General features: G+C 49.9%; 1 protein-coding gene and 1 long non-coding RNA gene across 2 annotated transcripts in view; one reads left to right on the forward strand and one right to left on the reverse strand.

The window, feature by feature from the left end:
• LOC103705461 (serine/threonine-protein kinase 1-like) overlaps nucleotides 1-18,205 on the forward strand; it is a 93,892-nt gene that overhangs the window by 35,113 nt on the left and 40,574 nt on the right. The window lies entirely within an intron of this gene.
• LOC149768571 (uncharacterized) lies at nucleotides 9,551-11,231 on the reverse strand. The gene is made up of 3 exons (XR_016409802.1): nucleotides 11,080-11,231; nucleotides 10,248-10,314; nucleotides 9,551-10,070 (listed from the first exon to the last, which is right to left on the reverse strand). It is a non-coding gene; the product is annotated as an uncharacterized LOC149768571 (long non-coding RNA).

The following is an 18,205-nucleotide window of genomic DNA, read 5'->3' on the forward strand; positions in this document are numbered from 1 at the left end:
AAGAGGCTCCGCCCCCGAGCGACAACGAGCTGCGGCCGAGGAGGTGGACAAACTCCTCGGAGCCGACTTCATCCGGGAGGTCTCCTACCCGGACTGGCTCGCCAACATAGTCCTCGTAAAGAAGGCCAACGGAAAATGGCGTATGTGTGTGGACTATACCGACCTGAACAAGGCCTGCCCAAAAGACAGTTTCCCCCTCCCGAGCATCGACCAGCTCGTCGACTCCACCTCGGGACACCAACTGCTAACTTTTATGGACGCCTTTTCAGTATACAATCAAATCCGAATGGCGCCAGAAGACGAGGAGAAGACGGCCTTCATCACCGACAAGGGCACCTACTGCTATAAGGTGATGCCCTTTGGCCTGAAAAACGCTGGGGCCACCTATCAGAGGCTGGTCAGCCAGATTTTTAAAGACCAGATCAGCCGGAACATGGAAGTCTACGTGGACGACATGTTGGTGAAGAGCCGAGCGGCGGAACACCACATAGCCGATCTCGACGAGACGTTCGCCAAGCTCAGAAAATATCAAATGAAACTCAATCCGGCGAAGTGCGCGTTCGGGGTCACCTCGGGCAAGTTCCTGGGTTTCATAGTGACCCAGCGCGGAATTGAGGCCAACCCGGAGAAAATCCGGGCACTGCAAGAGATGTCGCCTCCAAAGACAGTTAAGGAGGTGCAGCGGCTCGCGGGGCGGGTAGCCGCCCTGGGAAGGTTCGTCTCTCGGTCAGCCGAGCGTTGCCTCCCCTTCTTCAAGAGCCTCAAACGGCCGAAAGACTTCCGGTGGACAGAAGAATGCCAGCAGGCCTTTGAAGATCTTCGGAGCCTTCTGGCTTCTCCCCCGCTGCTCACCAAGCCCCGGAAAGGCGAGGTCCTTTACCTATATCTGGCCGTCTCCCCAGCCGCAGTGAGCTCAGTTCTCGTCCGGGAAGAGGACAAGCTCCAAAAGCCGGTCTATTACACCAGCCGGGTTCTCAGGGATGCCGAGACCCGATATTCTAAACTTGAGAAGACCATCTTCGCTCTCATCATCTCGGCTCGGAGACTCAGGCCTTACTTCCAAGCCCACACGATAGTTATATTGACTGACCAGCCCATGAAGCAAATATTGCAGAGGTCGGATCGTGCGGGGAGGATCGCCAAATGGGCGGTCGAGCTCGGGGAATTCGACCTCGAATATCGGCCCAGGCCGGCTATCAAAGCTCAGATACTCGCCGACTTCATCGTGGAGTGCACCCTTCCGGACGACCCCGACCTGCCATCTGGACCCGCGGAGGAGGCCCCGAGGCAGCCATGGGTCCTGCACTCGGACGGGTCTTCGACCTCGGGGGGTAACGGGGCCGGACTTATCCTCACTAGTCCAGACGGAGTGGTGGCTGAGCAAGCCCTGCGCCTCGAGTTCCCGGCCTCGAACAATGAGGCCGAGTATGAGGCCCTGATCGCCGGGCTCAAACTGGCGAAAGAACTAAACGTGGGAGACTTGACGGCATTCAGCGACTCCCAGCTGGTGGTGAACCAGGTCCAAGGAGATTTTGAAGCTAAAGAGCCATCCATGCAAAAGTATCTCCAAAAGGTGCGGGAACTCATATCTGCCCTGAATTCTTTCAACATTCAGTACATTCCCAGAACGGAAAACCTCAGGGCAGACCAGCTATCCAAGCTGGCAAGCTCCCGCATGAGCGAGCTTCCTAAGGGAACCGCGCTCGAGTATCTTCAGACCCCCAGCACGGAGGAACCCGAGCCTACCATGTGCATCGGCTCCGAGCCAAGCTGGATCGACGGGCTCGTCTGCTACCTTCAGGACGGAACCCTACCTCATGACGAGATGGAGGCTCGCCGAATCAAGCGCCAGGCCCCCCGATATGTCCTATACGAGAACAGGCTCTATCGACGATCATTTACTTCCCCCCTTCTCAGATGCCTCCGCCCCTCCGAGGCGGACTATGCTCTCCGAGAGGTCCATGAAGGGATCTGCGGAAATCACCTGGGGGGCCGGGCCTTGGCCCATAAGATCCTGCGGCAGGGATATTACTGGCCCACACTCCAAAAAGACGCAACAGATTTCGTCCGCAAGTGCGATCGGTGCCAGCGAAACGCCAATATCCAGCGCCGACCTTCAGCTCTGCTGACCTCCATCATCGCCCCCTGGCCGTTTGCCCAATGGGGGATCGACATCCTGGGGCCCTTTCCCCTCGCCACCGGACAGAGAAAGTTCCTGGTCGTCTCCATCGACTATTTCACCAAATGGGTCGAGGCCGAACCTGTCGCCCGGATCACCGAGCAAAGGATGCGGGATTTCATATGGAAGTCTATAATCTGCCGATTCGGACTACCCCGTATCCTTATATCTGATAATGGTCGACAATTTGACAATATTCATTTCAGGGAGTTTTGCTCTGAACTCGGCATTGATCATCGCTTCACCTCGGTTGCCCATCCCCAGACAAATGGGGAAACCGAGGTAACTAACCGAACTATTTTGCAGGGACTTAAAGCTAGGCTTGATCGGTCCAAAGGACAGTGGGTCGAGGACTTGTACAATGTCCTTTGGGCGTACCGGACCACGTTCCGACTACCCACGGGAGAGACCCCCTTCAACCTAGCATACGGCACTGAGGCCGTCATCCCGCTGGAGATCGGCCTGCCTTCTCCCAGAATGGAGCATTACGACCCCGACACCAATTCTTCCCAGCTAAGGAGCAACTTGGACCTTGTCGAAGAAACGAGAGAGGTCGCCCGGGTTCGCATGGCGAGATACCAACAGCGAACGGCCCAATACTACAACTCCAGAGTCAAGCCCAAGCTCTTCAAAGTAGGGGACCTCGTCCTCAGGAGAGTCGAGGCTTCTCAACCGACCGAGCAAGGAAAGCTCGCCCCAAATTGGGAAGGGCCGTATCAAATCGCCCGGGTACAACGACCAGGAGCGTACAAATTGAAGTCCCTGGAGGGGACTCTGATCCCACGAAGCTGGAACTCCGAGAATCTACGGATGTATTACCAATGAAACCCTAAGGGGTTCAAAACAATCAGGACAATGGGCTCAGCTCCTTTTTCTGCAAAAATTTCTCTCACCTTGATAACTGTAATCCTCTTTTAATATTGGGTCGTCTGTGATCCTCAGATTCCCCGGCCAAAATCGGGATGCCTCGAGGCTCGACCGTAGAGTCCCAAACTCCCTCGACCTCGGGAAGGATCGCAAGACGACGAAACGTGGAATGGAGCAGGATTCCTCGACTAAGGCCGAGATGCCCCGAGTGTCGACAGTGCGTGCCCAGACCCCTCGACACTTCGGGAAGACGGGGTAGTACCTTCGCGGCCCCCCGTGGCGCTCATCACCAACAACGGGGTAGTACCTTCGCGGCCCCCCGTAGCGCCTCCTCAACTAAGGTCGGGATGCCCCGAGGGTCGACCGTAGAGAACCAGACTCCCTTGACCTCGGGAAGGCGCCGTGAGGGGTGGAAAGGGTGGCTCCACCTGGGGCGCCACGAAGTGGACCCCCAGGAGCGGTCGACGATCCCCGATCCCCGAAGCGAGCGATCCCTCGACTAAGGTCGAGATGCCCCGAGTGTCGACAGCGCGTACCCAGACCCCTCGACACTTCGGGAAGACGGGGAAGTACCTTCGCGGCCCCCCGTGGCGCTCATCACCAACAACGGGGTAGTACCTTCGCGGCCCCCCGTAGCGCCTCCTCGACTAAGGTCGGGATGCCCCGAAGGTCGACCGTAGAGAACCAAACTCCCTCGACCTCGGGAAGCGTCGCAGGTCGACAGTGCGTACCCAGACCCCTCGACCTGATGAACGATTCCTCGACCAAGGTCGGGATGCCCCGAGGGTCGACCGTAGAGAACCAGACTCCCTTGACCTCGGGAAGGCGCCGTGAGGGGTGGAAAGGGTGGCTCCACCTGGGGCGCCACGAAGTGGACCCCCAGGAGCGGTCGACGATCCCCGATCCCCGAAGCGAGCGATCCCTCGACTAAGGTCGAGATGCCCCGAGTGTCGACAGTGCGTGCCCAGACCCCTCGACACTTCGGGAAGACGGGGTAGTACCTTCGCGGCCCCCCGTGGCGCTCATCACCAACAACGGGGTAGTACCTTCGCGGTCCCCCGTAGCGCCCCCTCGACTAAGGTCGGGATACCCCGAGGATCGACCGTAGAGAACCAGACTCCCTCGACCTCGGGAAGCATCGCAGGTCGGTAGAGCATGCCCAGACCCGCCGACCTGACGTATGATCCCTCGACTGAGGTCGGGATGCCCCGAGGGTCGACCGTAGAGAATCAGACTCCCTCGACTTCGGGAGGTACCACAGGTCAGCAAAGCGTCCGCGGACCCGCCGACCTGACACAAGACACCTCGGCCAAAGTTGAGGTGCCCCGAGGTCCGACCACAGGGTCTCAAACTCCCTCGACCTCGCAAAGAGCTACAAATCAATAAAGCCTCCCCAAGCCCTCTCAACCTCGGCGGGTGCTGTCGGGTCCGTGAGAAGCCCGAGCCCCCTTAAAGTCAAAAATGACTCCGCAGGTCGACGAGGAAGGGAAGCAGCCCACTCCACCATGCGAAGCATAATTCTGAGAATGAAAGAGGTACATTCAACTGGACGCCCTCCTTGTCAAATTTTATTTACATATTGCTGAACGGAATCTTAATGTTGAAGCCTTATCTCGCCCCAAAGTCGGGCCTCTCTAACGGGTCGGCTTAGGATCGACCTCCTAATTACATTATGCATGCACCGTTCGTCAAGTCTCCGAAACTGGTACAGAGGATTTCATAAATTAGTGCCCGACTTGGCTCTTCGACGTAAACTCCTACGTCCGGCTAAAAAGTGGTCCCGGCCACGAATGCGCCAGCCAAACACGGGTACCAAGGCAATCTCTGGAAACCCCAGCCTTGCTCACCGAAGCCTCGGCAGAGTCCGAGAACAATAACTACGAAAACCTTCGGTAATAACCTGCCTATTGGCCCGCGCTCCCTCTGAGGAGTTTGGAGTTAAGTTCGGAGACCCGACTAAACTCCCCGATTAGCGGCACATACAGACCTAGTCCGGTCTTAGTTAAAGGGCTAAGGCCCGACCTCGACACCTTGGGACTTCCCTAAAGGCTAAACGCGATGACCTCCACGTCTCCCAAATCCGAGCTATAGGACTTAGGGAAATTTTCTAAAAAACTCAAGACTCGGAGCTCCTCTTCGTCGGGATGACTGGAACCCGAGAAGGCTAAGACGTAGCCCGGGAAGAAGGGCAACTTCGTTAAGCAGCCTGGAAATTAAAATGCAAAGCTAGGCCATCGAGGCTGTTCGCTAAGGCCCTAGCCTCGGTCACGACAACAGAGGGAAAGATGAACACGGAATGGCAAAAATACTTTTTCACTAACAAAGGGCCGGAAGGCCAATTACAAAATTGGAAGTCGGCCGCTCAAGGGCCGACCTCGGATACAATGAAAAAGAAAGAAAAATACGCTAAGTCCTAAGCGGCGGGAGCCACATCCGGGGGGTCGTCCGGCACATTGATGACCTCAAGACCTTCCTCCGGAACAGGCTCGGGGTCGGGAGCAGGAGCTTCGGGCACCACCTCCGGGACAGCGTCCGTCTCGGCCGCCAGAGCCACCTCCATGACACCGTCCGCCTCGGCTACCCTCGTCGAAGGCTCGGCGGGGTCTTGCTCATATATTCCCGCCTCGGATGTCAGGATGGTGGGAAGGGCTCGCACGTCGGACCCCCAGCCCCGGTCCTCCCTCGAACGGACCGTCGAGAAGTCATACTGAGGGCAGTACAGGCGCACCTGCTCTCGGAAGTTCTCGAAGCCTCGAAGAAAACCGTCGACCGTCTCCTCCTCCAACATGTCGCGGAACTCTTGCGACTCTTTGAAGAGCTCCACGGCGTGCTCGGCTCGTTCGAGAGCCCTCCTCTCCCGGGCCTCAAGTTGCTCGATTCGGAGGCGAAGGGCCCTCTCCTCATACTCGAGGGCCGCGACCCTGACCTGGACCTCCCCCAAGCGCGCCTCCGTGCCGCGCATGGTTGCCTTGGTCATGGCGTGAGCCGCCTTCTCCTCCTCAAGCGCCCCCACCACGGCAAGGCGCTCGGCCTCGGTGGCCGCCCACCGAGCCTCGGCCGCGGCCGATACCGCTTCTAGCTCGGCGATTCTTTTCTTGGCCGGCTCCAGCTGCTGGCCGAGCTGCCGAACTTCTTCTCGATACCCGTGGGCGAGGAACGCCATGGTGTCGAGCTCGAGAATATGCTGAAAAAAAAAAAAGAGAAAAAGAAAAAAAAGAAGAAGCGAGGGTATTGTGAGTTGAAAGGCACGTATGCATGCTAATAACTCAGGAAAATTAAGAAGAGAACTTACCCGGGCGGTGCTGCAGTAAGCACTGCCGGCGACCTCCTCCAGCGAAATCCCCCGGAACGCGGCCCGGTCCGCTGGGAGCACTGCACGCCGCAACATGGAGCGTGCGACCTCGGCGTCCTGAAGGGCCGAGCTCCCCTCAGGAACGGAAGAGTCTGGCTCAACCGACTCTTCTCGGAAAGCTCGGGAAGAGCTCGGCACGATCGGACCCGAGGTCCCGGAGCCGCTCGCCTCGGGGCCTCGGGCAGGCCCGGGTCCTGGCTGCTGCGGCCGGGCCACGAATGATTCCCCCCGCTGGGCAAGGGGGGCAGGGCAAGGAGGGGCCGATGGGCTCGCACCACTGACCACCCGCTCCCGCCTCGGGTCGGCCGCAGGGGCCCCCACCTCGGGGCCACTCGTCCCGGCCTACGAGGAAGCGCCGTCCGTCCTCGCCCTCCTCCGAGGCTGGGGATTAGCCCCCCCGGCCTCGGCCTCCCGCCTCCTTAGGCGGGAAAAAAGCGACGTGTTGCTGGTCGGCATGCGGGGAATATCTGAAATCAAAAATTTTGTTAAGTGTCAGGCCAGTGGCAGTAAAAGCGAAAGACAAAGAATGAAAATAACGTAGCCGCCCTTACCCTCGGGGCGCGCCGAGCTCAGACCCACGCTCGCCAGGGCGCCCTCCCGCAGGAGCTCGGTCAGGTCGTTGCCCCTCCCGAGGGCTCGCACAGAGTCTAGGATCCTCAGCTCCCTCCCCGTGGGCTCGGAGAGTCTGTTGAGGGCCTTCAGCCGTGGGTGTCCCCACCTCGGCTCAAACCCCCAAGGCGCCGCGGACGCCAGGAAGAAAAACTTCACCTTCCACTCGTGGATCGAGGAAGGGGCGCCCCGGAAGAGTGACATACCGCCCCGAAAGGCGAAATATAGCCACCCTGCGTCCGCCGGGTTCTTCTTTAACAGAAAACACCGGCGGAAAAGGCCTACCGTGATCGGGATCCCGTGCCCGAGGCACAGGGACAAAAACCCGATTATGGTCCTCCATGAGTTCGGAGCCAACTGCGCCGGGACGAGCTGGTACTCGGCCAGCAAGCTGCTCACGAACTCATGGGTGGGAAAACGCAGGCCCGCCCAGAGTGTCTCGCGGTAAACCGCGATCCGACCTGGGGGCGGCTGCGTCACCCTGTCCCCCGGCCCTGCGGTTTCAAGACGAAACCCGGGCTGGAAGAAGAAACGGGAGCGGATTGTCTCCAGTTCCTCCTCTGACATATTCGACCCAACTTCTTCGGGACCGAGACTCATTCTCACAGAAGAATGGAGTAAAAATTAAGAGCAGAAAATGGAAGTTGGCAAGGAGAAGAAAAGAGGAAACTCTAGAGAAAACAGGAAGAAAACCTACTGGACATTGCCAGAAATTGCTCCGAGCACCGTCGGCAAAATTCGGTTGAGGGAGAAAACAAGGGAAAAAAGACGACGAAAATGAGGGGAAGCCAAACAAGACCTTTAGGGCAGGCTCGTGGGGTTTATATAGACCCCCCTGACGGCCCAGATCGATGGGGTCGGTTCCCATCCCCCGATCGGGCTGCGCCACGTGGCGACCTCTGAGGCCGAGGCACTGCATCCACTCCGGATCAATAAATCGAATACGAAATCAAAGTGTTGTCCCATCGGATCTCGGGACCTCATTATGGGTCCACAGAACCCCATCGCCTCGAAGAATGAGCGGACGGCACCCCCGCTCCCCTCGTTTAATAAAATCTGGGACGCGTGGAGCCCCGGTGTGGCCTCCACTCCTCCGAAATTATGACCCGGTAACACGAAATCGGAAGCGTCCGACCCCTGGTCATGCCGCGTGTCCGTTTTGAAACCCAAAATGGCACGCTCATTGATGAGCGGGAATTCTCGATTGTGGGGCCGAGGCGCCACTCCGTCGAACCCGAGGACCCTCATCCTGGGTCCGCCTCACAAACCAACCTCGGTAATCCAAGAGACACCGCCCCCGCTATAGTCGCCTTGAAAGACGTAGGGATATGGACCCCATCATTAATTCGCCGAACAAAGTAACCTCGAAACGCCCAAGGGCGCAGGTTCTACCACGAAAATTCCAAGAAACATGAGGGTGCGGACGAAGTTCGCCCCCCAACTTTAACGATGGACTTTACTTCCTACGTCCGAGCCCACAAGCCGCTCGAACTCGGAAGTCGGGGGGTAGTGTTGGGGGAATAAGGTTTTTCCCCCAAATGACACGAATGCCCCAAAGAAGCCGCACAATCGTCGACCCTGGAAGGCCGAAGTCGGCACCCGAACTCGGAACCTCCGACCTAAGAGAAACCCCAATGCCCGAGGCCTACTTTTGTCAGCCACCTACTACGGCTATACGTCTCCGAGGTCCGGCCAGAGACCGTACTATGACGCCCCTCCGGCATTTATTGCGCATGACCGCTGTGATCCTCCGGCACACTCCACAATAAATATGGATCTCCAGCTTACTCCACAATAAATATGGATCTCCGGCTTACTCCACAATGAATGCGGATCTCCGGCTTACTCCACAATAAATGCGGATCTCCGGCTTACTCCACAATAAATGTGGATCTCCGGCTCACTCAACAATTAATGCACGTGACTCCTGTCATCTACGGACTCCCAGCTCTCCACGGCAAATAAGCCCAGCAGAGTCTAGTCAACTGTGATAAGTCTCTGATCTCGGCCATACCTCCGGCACTGATGCAATAAATTCGCCTGGTAGCGTGCTAGTTCGGGTTGTACAACGCCCTCATCGCCGACATCAGTGCAATTATTCGCTTGACCAAGCGCCGACCTGAACGACATGCCGAGCCGTACTACGGCTTCGCCCCGTTACATCGTAGGTAAACCGACCCCCGGTCTATAAAAGGGGGTTGGAAAATCGATACTGGGGACGCGCACCGTTGACCTCTACTCTACACGATTTGCCCCCTCCCTGACTTGAGCGTCGGAGGGCCGGCGCCGGGAGACCCGGCCACCGGCTCGTGTGCAGGCACCCAGACGGAGGACGCCGCCCACTGTCGGACCGTCGCCCAGCCGCGGGAATCAGCCGCTCCTTCTCGCCGATCGCCCCAGACGGAGGACGCCGCCCGTCGACGAACCACCGCCCCACCGTGAGTAACCACCTCCTGCTCCCTCTCCTCGACCGAAGATTGCCCCCGGGTCCAATTTCCAGCAACAGAAGGTAATGCTCAATCTGCAAATCCAAAGAGGGTACATTTAGATCTCTCTTCACAGCCACTGTTTCATAATCGGCATGGTACAAATAGGTAACTCCTGTTCATTGCTATCTGACAGGTGATTAACATTAGAAACATCAAAACAGTGTAAATATAGGAAGTCAATATTTCACTTCCTGTCCAATTCCTCGAAAATAAGTTATGGCTTGGTGTTCGTGCTGCTAATGCTAAACTAAGCGTCAACTACTGATATCATGATGGAGCATCAAACAGTAACAAGGTATCTGATCAATCAAAAAATTTTAAGTACATAGAAATGGTTCCGAGACTTACAGTAACATTTGCATTAACATCATAGAAGATTCTGCAAACTCAAAATGGTGAATGAATTCAATGCAGAAGCTTATTTTACCTTTTTGACAAGCACAAAACCTTCTATTCTACACCCACTAGTCAATGGCGCAGGCCGTTTTGCTGTATCGATGGTTTGACCAGATTTGTCATCCAATGCTAGTTTATGGAACTCTCTTGGAACAGGTGCAACCAGAGTTTCCATTGCCTAAAATTAAGAACTCCAAACAAGCAGTTAAACCAGTTAACAGGGCTAACAAATAAAGTGACAATGCATATGCCTAACTCTTATGATAGACGAGTACACTATAAGGCAATGATGTGCAATGACAGTGCCGATGATTAATTACTGCACATCAAATTTAAATCGAAACAATAAGCATACCACAACTAAACTTTCTGTGTCCCGTTCTCCATAATAAGATTCATGTTCATGGTGGCCATGATTTTCCCTGTGGCAGATGATATAGTAATCACAGTTATTTAACTAAACAGCAAATAAGATATAACAACATGACCATTAACATTCTAAAAGACTACTTGCTAGCCCAGGAAAATGGAAGACAGCAGAAGTTAATTGACAACATCAACAAAAGCTAATTCAGCCTCGTAGAAAATGTAGTACTTGAAATTTTATAAGCATGAACGACAACAATTAAAAGCAACTAAGACAATTTTAAACATATCAAAAGTACATAAAACAAATTTGCAGGCAAATTTTACTTATGCACGAAGCTCAGAGGACTAGGTTGCCCGTAACATCAAGTATTTACTCAGTGCTCACTTGTTTCTTCCTTCATTAATAGGATTTTTAAATATCTATGTTGCATAAGGCTCACATAGAGGAATTTTAGCACAATTTCTTTTCAAACAATAGGAGTTCTAGAAGCAGAGGTGAGGCATATTAAAAAATAAAAATATCTCAGGCTAAATATTCCTCCATTTAAGGGATCAAAATAGATGGTCGTGCTAAAGGAGGGTTGAAAAGAAACATATAGAATTTGAGCATGCTTAAGATAATTCAATGTATGACTAAAACTAAATAATATTCTCTCCCTGATACCTGTTACATTGAACCCTTATTTTTGGGAGACCTACTGTTCCGAGCTCTCTCGCTGCCCCACAACCTCTCTCTCTCTCTCTTTCTCTCTCCGGGCTTGGGCAAAATCTACCGGGATCGAGCTTGAAGAGGAGGAGGAGGAGGAGAAAACTCTTACCGGTGACTGTGAGTCGGTGACCGGAGCCGCGGAGGTTGCCGTCCGGGAGAGAAGGACGCGAAGAGCCGCCGGCCGGTCGTTGAAGAGGCGACGACACCGAGAGGAGGCGGCTATCAGGCTCTCAGCGAGGGAAAAAGGGGGGGCGGGGGCGGCGGCGGCGGCTCTCAGCGAGGGAGGGGGGCCGGCGGCGGCGGCTCTCAGCGAGGGAGGGGAGGCAGCGGCGGCTCTCAGCGAGGGAGGGGGGGTGCGGCGGCGGCTCTCAGCGAGAGGGGGCGGCGGCGGCTCTCAGCGAGGGAGGGCGGCGACGGCTCTCAGCGAGGGAGGGGGGGGCGAGGGAGTGGGGGGGGGGTGGGTGCGGCGGCGGCGGCTCTCAGCGAGGGAGGGGAAGGGAAGGGAAGGGAAAGGTTAGGGTTTTTGTTAAGTCGGTTTGCAAGCCAAATTGTATATCTAAGGCTGATTTGGGCTAAATCGGTTTGCAAGCCAAATTTCATATCAAATTATTTTTTATTTATAAGGCTGATTGGACGGGACTTGCAAGGCAAAAATATTTTTGAACTATAAAGCATGATTTCCGCGAGATTTTGTATTTTGATCTTATTGGGTGTATTCATACCCGTACTGTATGAAGCACCCGTTCTCAGCAAAAAAAAAAAAAAAAAAAAAAAAACTATAAAGCATGATAAAAAAATTCTATAAAGCAGAAAACTTGCAATAGGGGTGCAAATGGGTCATGGCCGACACCATGAGATTTTAAAATGAGAAGAAGAAATTTGAGTTTTATAGAGAGTGATTGGAATTTGGATTATCGAAGAAATTTGGGCGGAACGGCGGGCACACTTAGTTTCATTTTGGATATTCCTCCTTTTATCTTTTCTTTTAATTTAGGTTTACTCAAAAATAATATTTTTAATATTTTTGGAATTAAAAATTAAATTTGGTGACAGAAATTTTTGTCAATAATCTGTTACTGCCAAAAATAATCTTTTAAAAATTTATAAATACTAGGGTTACTATATTTGTGACGGCTGCATTTGTCACTGTCTGGTTGCAATTTTGGTTATCATATTGCTGACAGATACCTCGTCACTATGATGGTCACTAAGGTTTGGCGCCCATCCTACCCGCGCATTCTGTGACCGGTCTGTCACTAAACGGTCACTAAGTTTACACCACGGTGACCAAATTTCTGTCGGTCACTAATCTGTCACAAATAGTAACTGATAACGGTCCGTCACTAATTTCCCGTCACTATACGCGTGTTTTCTGGTAGTGATTGTGACATATACGTTGGTTGTCCTCTTAACCAAGGAGTGTGGAGACACTGATATGTCACACAAGGAAAGTGTAGGAGTACATTTCACTGAACGTGATCAATTTCGGAATGCTCTACTGTCAAGAGATGTTTCAGGTGGATATAGGTATAAGTTTGGCCCTCTGACTTGAGACCGCAACCTGTGACTAGCAAGCAACTCACTGTACTTTGGTACCGGACTATCTGAATTTTTAATTCAGTGACGGAAGGTCACTGGGTACAGTCAAGTACTTGCGTAGTCAGTTGTGAGTCAAGATGGAATTGACCCCTCCTGGAAACAGGAGATAATGCCTTGTGTTCAATTCAGCAAAACCTTGGTCAGGGTAATCCTTGTGAGGAGTCACAGGATTTCTAAAGTTGAATCACATCATGGATGCACTTATTACAGAGTTGATAGAACTCTGAAGTCATCCTGGCATTTAGGAGTCATAGGGATAAATTATACGTGTTTCCCAAGGTGACAAGCCAAGAGGGGGGGGGGTGAATTGGTTTCTCTTAATTTTAACTATCTTACTTATGTCAATTGATGAGTTAGTGGAATTAAACAAAGCACAATACAAACAACAAGAAGTATAATGGTTCGGTGCTCTCCTAAGCACCTACGTCCACTCCCCAAGCGATCCCTTGGGAATTCACTATAATCCCGCGGATTACAGTTGGATTGTTTTCCGGGCTCACAATCCAAAAACCTTTACACTTTGGTTTTTCGGATTCACCAAAAACCTATGTTGGTTTTACGGGCTCACCAACGAACCTATGTTGGTTTTCCGGGCTCACCAACGAACCTTTACAATTGGTTTTACGGGTTCACCAATCAACCTACACCGTTGGTTTTGCAGGCTTACCAACTAACCTTTACAAGGAGTTTAATAAATGAAGTAAGAAGATTTAAGCTCCTAGATGAGCAAATCTACAAAGAAGAGTTTAGAGAATAGTTATCGCTTGATGTGACTTCTCTCTTCTTTGTCAAGGATGCTTCACTCTTCAAGGGTGGATGGAGCTCCTAATGACTCTTGGAATCTGCTCAACTACTTTCTTTTGACTCTTGAATGAAGCACTCGGATGAAGAAGATTAGGGCACTTTGTCTTTTTTGTGTACTCTTTGATATTTTGCAAAAGGATGTTCTCTCTGATGAATAGTGCCACTTTAAATAGTTTCCTTCATTCATTGGACAAGCCCCAATTGTTAGAATTCAAAAACTAGCCGTTACTCACTGTTGGAAGGACAAAAAGTACTTCTGCAGAACTAGCCGTTATACTTCTGCCCGTGCTTGGGTCGACTCAACCTTTCCTTGGGTCGACCCAACTTTCACTTGGGTCGACTCAACCTTTCCTTGGGTCGACCCTCTCAGAACCACAGAAACTTGCAATTCAGCCTTCCTTCACTTGGGTCGACTCAACATTTCTTTGGGTCGACTCAAGGTTCAGTTGGGTCGACTCAACTTCCACTTGGGTCGACCCTCTCAGGGTTTCCAGAGACCTATTCTGTCAATGTATTCTGTCACTGCCTTTGGGTCGACCCTCTCAGTGTTTGGGTCGACTCAACTTCCTCTTGGGTCGACCCTTTCAGTGTTTCCAGAGAACTGTTTTCTTGAGGCTTGAGGTTTGGGTCGACTCATGCTTTCCTTGGGTCGACCCAACTACTGTTCATCCGTGCCATTTTTGCAGAAGTGTGCCAGATGCTTTCTTGATGTGCCGGGGTCGACCCAATCAACCTTGGGGTCGACTCAAACCACACTTTGCTGCAACTCAAGGTTAGATTCATCCATATAAACAATGAAATGCATCTTTATATAATTATACGAATATACTGAGAGTAACAGACTTATAAATGAAGTATCGAATTAACTTGTAACATACTCTTGATTATTGCTTGTTAATCATCAAAATACCACTATCATCCTCAATCTCCCCCTTTTTGATGATTACAAAATATAGAGTATGAGCCTATTGATACTTATCTTAAAATCAGTTTTAAAAGGGCCCAATTTGCTGAATTTCAGCTTTTCAAATATGAGAGTGAAGTCTCCTCCTATTTCATCCAAATGTTTTCCATTTGACTTTTTGAATTGCTCCCCCTTTCTTTTATATTTCATTAAAGATGAAACTTCAAAAATTTGAGATAAAGCATGAGTTTCTGATTATGTATCGAGGTGTGAAAGATATGTGCCAAATTCTGAAATTCTATGTGCCAAATTCTGAAATTCAATATAAATTTTAGATTTGATCATTTTCATTGTTACAAATTGCTCCCCCTTAAATGTATATGCTTTCCTATTATAATTTTCAACTTGTTTGACAACTTATTTCTCTTTCCTTACTCAACTTATTTCTCTTTCCTTACTTCTCCCCCTTTTTGTTATCATCAAATAGGTGCATAGACACAATAATTAACAAACATTTAAGCTTCATTGATCAAAAAGGAACATTTTAGTACAATAATGCCAAAATAAAAACAAATACAATGTTCCTCAATCAAAGTTCAAAGTACATGATCAACACAAAATATATATGAGAACTAGACACATATCCTAGGCTCTAATCATAATGCTAATATCAGCCTAGGGGGTATCTAATGGCTGTGATCTAGTCCTCATCCTCCTAGCGTAAGTGGCGAGGGAAGGTCGAGCCTGATGGAACTGAGTCTGGCATGGAGCTCGGTGAGCTGGATGACTCTGTGCCGAAATCTCTGACTCAGCTGCCTGTGGCACAGATGGTCCATGAACCTCTCTCTCTCCGTAGAGCTCCTATCTGCTCTCTAAGATCACTGATCTCAGCAGTCATGATATCTAGTCTGCTCGTCAGCCCATCAGTGATAGTCCTCGCCTGAGCTGACATAAGCTCAGTCATCATACTCCAAAACTCATCTGTGTCTCCCGCAGGAACAGATGACGAAGGTCCAGCCTCTGAAGGTGCAGTAGGATGATCCGTATGCTCCTCATCCTCAGGGATGGGGTCTCCAATCTCTGGTGCATCACCCTGAATCCCAGCTCCAGTACGTACCCACTGCCCGTTCACCTTCTCGTAATCTATGCGAATAAGGGTTCGTGCAGTGTATGTGTCAGTGAAAAGCAGATGCCTGGAGATCTCCCCCTCGACAGATATGTCGTGATGTCGGAAGATCAAGGTGAGTATCATACCATAGGGCAGGGAGACTCTCGAGTTGCAGATCACCTTCCTCATCTGCCTCAGTATCATGGCCGGGAGATTCAGGGGAATACCCTGAATAATATGCTCCATCACAACTAGATCTCGCTCTGAAATGAGATCAAATCTCCCGCTCTTCGGAAAAAGAATCCGACCAATGAAGTTGTGCAACAACCTCATCTCTGCAGAAAGTGAGCTCGCTATAACTTGCTCCGAGTAGTCGAAGTCTTCATTCTCAAGAATTAATTGCAGGGCTCTCAACTTGTTTTCTGGCTTTTCTGGAGTTGCTCCTTCGCAGGGGAGATGAAGCAACTCACTCAAACTCTCTTCGGAAACTCGAACCCTAACTCCTCGAACTTCCGATATGAGCCCTTCCATCCCAGTTTTGAGGAAGGCATAGAACTCCCGAACTAGTCCGGGGTAGATCACCACATCTAGGGAGCAAAGATACTCCCAACCTTGCCTTCGGATCCATTCCCCTAAACGGAACCCTTCTTGATCCAAGAACTTGGAATGGATCCTTCTCCCCGTTGTAACCGGTCTCCCCGCAAACTTTGCAAGTTGTACTGAATGGGAGGGAGGAGGAGGTGGCTCTACACGTGTCTCACCTTGTGGAGACACTGTAGACGGCTCTGTAGCTTCCCTTTCCGCACGTTGGATCCGTGAGACTCTCCCGGATCGCTTGGCTACGGCTCTCTTGGGTCCCATTTCTCCAAGATCTTGAAGTAATCTACTGTTTGGAGATGATTGGAGGAGATTTGAGAGTGGGGAATAGGATTTTCGGAAGAGGACAAAGTGAAAACAGTGCCTTAGATAGCTCACGGGTCCCCCTTTTAACAGTGGGGTCCCGACATTGGGTCGACTCAAGGATTTTCTTGGGTCGACTCAACGTTGGGTCGACCCAAGTTCAGAATTTTTTCTTTTCTCTTTTTTTTCCCTTCTAAAAATTTTCTTTGCTTCCAATCCTTATAAATTCTTTCTGGGACAATGATACATGAGTAAGAAATCTATAGATGACAAGTTTGACTCATGTTTTATGGATTTTTAGAAATGAGAGGAATGTATCATGAGACTGCTTGCTCCCTTTTATATCTCTTCAATAAAAAGGATCACATATGCCTAATTCCCTCCTAAGCGTGCAAAATCTATCTTCACTCAAAGATTTTGTGAAAATGTCAGCTAATTGTTTCTCAGTACATATATGCTCAATACATATGTTTCCATTTTGCACATGATCTCTAATAAAATGATATCTTATTTCTATGTGTTTGGCTTTAGAATGCTGAACCGAATTTTTAGTAAGGTTGATGGCACTAGTATTATCACATTTTATAGGAATGTTATCTAGCTTAACTCCGTAGTCCTCTAGTTGTTGCTTAAGCCATAGTACTTGAGCACAACAACTGCCAGCAGCTATATATTCAGCTTCAGCTGTCGACAGTGCCACTGAATTCTGCTTTTTGCTAAACCATGATACTAAGTTGTTTCCTAAAAATTGACATGTTCCACTAGTGCTCTTCCTATCTAATTTGCATCCAGCAAAATCAGCATCTGAGTATGCAAGAAAATCTAGACAGGAGTCTCTTGAGTACCATAATCCTATATTTGTAGTTCCTCTTAAATATCTAAGGATTCTTTTAACAGCACTTAAATGTGACTCCTTAGGATCTGATTGGTATCTAGCACATATTCCTACACTAAACACGATGTCTGGTCTACTAGCAGTAAGGTAGAGCAAGGATCCAATTAATCCTCTATAAAGCTTAATATCAATACTCTTTCCTTTCTCATCTTTGTCTAGCTTACTTGTAGGATTCATTGGAGTGCCTACTCCCTTATGATTTTCATTCCCAAACTTCTTTAGTATTTCCTTTGTATACTTAGTTTGATGAACGAAGATACCTTCTTTAGTTTGTTTGATTTGTAATCCTAGAAAGAAACTTAGTTCTCCCATCAAACTCATTTCGAATTCCCCGTGCATTAAATCAGCAAACTCTTTGCAAAGAGTATCATTTGTGGCACCAAAGATTATGTCATCTACATATATTTGTACCACTAGTAGATTTTCATCCTTTCTTTTGAGAAACAGTATTTTATCTACATTTCCTCTACTAAAGTCATTATTTAGTAGAAATTTGCTTAATCGATCATACCAAGCCCTAGGTGCTTGCTTCAATCCATATAATGCCTTATGTAGTCTAAACACATGATTTGGCAATTCATGATTCTCAAAACCAGGAGGTTGCTCTACATATACTTCTTCCTCTATAAACCGTTTAAGAATGCACTTTTTACATCCATTTGATATAATTTGAAATTCATGAAACATGCAAAAGCTAGAAGTAATCTAATAGCCTCTAATCTAGCTACAGGAGCAAATGTTTCATCAAAATCTATCCCTTCTTCTTGATTGTATCCTTTAGCTACAAGTCTAGCTTTATTTCTTATAACTAACCCATTTTCATCTAATTTATTTCTAAAGATCCATTTTGTTCCAATTACAGAGTTATGCTTTGGTCTTTCAGTTAATGTCCATATATTACTTCTTTTGAATTAATTTAATTCTTCTTGCATAGCATTTATCCAATTGGTATCTTTTTCAGCTTCTTCATAAGTCTTAGGTTCTAACTGTGAAACAAAAGCAAGATAATCATTTAAATTTCTAAG

Source organism: Phoenix dactylifera, chromosome 1 (assembly GCF_051530095.1).
Source record: "Phoenix dactylifera cultivar Ajwa chromosome 1, Ajwa_hap1_PhDact_Kaust_v1.1, whole genome shotgun sequence".
NCBI lineage: Eukaryota > Viridiplantae > Streptophyta > Magnoliopsida > Arecales > Arecaceae > Phoenix > Phoenix dactylifera.